Below are 2468 nucleotides of genomic sequence, written 5' to 3'. Positions count from 1 at the left end.
ATGTGTTCTATTTTGCTGTGAATTTTACTTTAAGTTAAATCTTGAACTTAAATTAACCCTGCTGTAAATGTTCAGCTTTAGGCCTCCAGCCACTTTCTCCTTTTTTTTTTTCTGATTTTTTTTTCTCCTCTGAAATAAGTAATTGAATACTAGCCCTAGTTTGGCAAAGGTCCAGAGGAGCAAAATGGTAATGATTGCAGAAGAGACATTATAGTCAGTTTGGTAAGCAAAGCAGCATGTAAGAAATACCATCTACTTGACAGTAGCCTTATTTATAATTTGAAGAAACACACACAGGCACACACAAATAATATGTTTAACAACAAATGGTATAAATCAGTCCACTTAATTTAAGTACCCAGTTCATAAGGTGCTGCTTAATTAACATGGTTAATTAACATGGTTGCCCAGGTTGGCCATAGGACAATGGAGATTTGCTCTGATGCTTACAGCCCTCTTGCTGTCTCAGTGGGCTCTGCATGCTGGCAGCACCTGATGACAAGCAGCCAGCAGCTCCGGGGCTGCTGTCCCTCCAGCCTTCACCCAGTGTTGGTGCCTGTCCCAGGCAGCAGTACCTTCACAGTATCATCACAGCTGCACCACCACCCCCATGCATTCCTGGCAGGCTGGTGTGGAGATGGGTGGCTGTTCCTGTGCTCCCAAATACCCCCTGGGTGGGCAGGGTGTGCCCAGTCCCTCATCCCGGGTGCAAGAGGGGGACCAGCTAACACAGGTTAGCAGAGGAGCAATGGGCTAATGGGGTGAGGTGTTGTGTTAGGTTGAAAAGAAAAGTAGATGGGTTAGACTGCTTACTGAAATTCAGCTGAATTTTAAGCACATGTATTCCAGATTTGATAGGATTTAGGTAAGCTAAATCCTGCCCCTACTTACCCATGGTAACAGAGCAAATCTTTGGCAAATTCAACCCTTAGTCCAAATAAGTCAAAGAAAATCAGGCTGCTGTGTACACTAGAAGGCAATACAGCCTTTGCCCTATCTGTAACAGCTCACACTGGCGTAAAGTCTGGGATGACAGATTTTTTGTTTATTTAAGCTGAGCCAATGCCATGAAACTCAAAAAATGTAAGACATGCATCAATAGGTGTTAATATGCCACTGGCAGACAAATCCCTCTTTAACCTTTTGCCCACGCAAACTCCCAGGGGAGCTCCACCTTAGCCTATGATAACAAAAACACTCAGTGGAGGAAGGATTTAAGCATAGAGTGTTGCTTGTTTTCTCTAGCTTCAAGTTAGAGTTGCACATTCAGACGGCAGATGCAGCTCCCAGGGAGCTATGGAGGCTATGAGCAGCACAAACAGGATCTGATGGTTCATGTGTGCTGAGGGTAACTACTGATAAAGAGGTGATCTTTTTGTTTTGCTTTTCCCTGTTGTGACTGGATGCTGTGTTGATCAGAGGTATAAATAGGTGGACAGATTAGATGGATGGAACTGTTGGTTCTTTGTGGCAAAAAGTGTCAGTCTGGATGAATAATTTTCTGCAGTTCAGCATGATGCTTGCACAGCACATTTGTCTACTATATGAGAGATCAAAATTTTATTTTTAATGAACTGGAGTTGATCTTAGGAGGAGGACTGTACTTCATGGGTTTCAGAACATTTCCAGAGATTGACTCATAATGTCAGAACCCCAAAACGTGTTAGGTGAGAAAGAGCTCCTAATAAGAGCCATGAAAGAGAAAATCTCTCTCAGTATAGTTTGGAAGAGCAAGGTTTGGGAATTTTCTGACAGAATCTCAGCAAAGTGCTGCTAGAAATATTCTACTTGTCATTTTTCATAAGTAATGCCCTAAGGGGCAATCCCATTTGTCAGGCCTGTTCACAGGAGAGTTTATGTCCCATCTAATGAATTGAAAAAAATGGATTTGTTTCTGTATTTTAATTTTTTATGTTAGCTGTAAAGTCAAATTATATTAATTGTTTACTGTGTTTCTGAGTGCTGGAGTATCTTAGGTAATTAAACACCCTGGAATTACTGCTGCTCTCTGTGAGATAAATGATATTCAGTACACTGATGAGACCTAACACAATTTCGCTCACAGTCTCAGAGCATTCAGTGGGGTGGTTAAAAAGTTAGAATGTGCAGTTTGCTGGTGGTGAGCAGCATGTGGAAACACAAAGGTAGATGTAATGGGTGGGAGGTGCACAGCTCCTGGTGCGATGAGGCAGAGCCAAATTTCAGGGCAGGTCAGCAGTGTGGTTCAGCTTGCTCTGTTGCTAATCACTTCCTCCACCTTCCACAGAGGAACTCACCTCCATCCCAGATCTCGCTAAGTGCTCTGCTCACCACTGTCCCCAAGGCCTTGCTGTCCACTGAGTGCCAAAGTGGTGCCGGGCTGGATGGAGATGGTTTTCGCTGCCCATGGCTGCTCTCACCAACATGTGTATTATTATGTGTATTATATATGTAGGAGAGGAGAGGAGAGGAGAGGAGAGGAGAGGAGA

This window comes from Numida meleagris, chromosome Z (assembly GCF_002078875.1).
Source record: "Numida meleagris isolate 19003 breed g44 Domestic line chromosome Z, NumMel1.0, whole genome shotgun sequence".
NCBI lineage: Eukaryota > Metazoa > Chordata > Aves > Galliformes > Numididae > Numida > Numida meleagris.
This window is presented reverse-complemented; position numbering follows the sequence as displayed.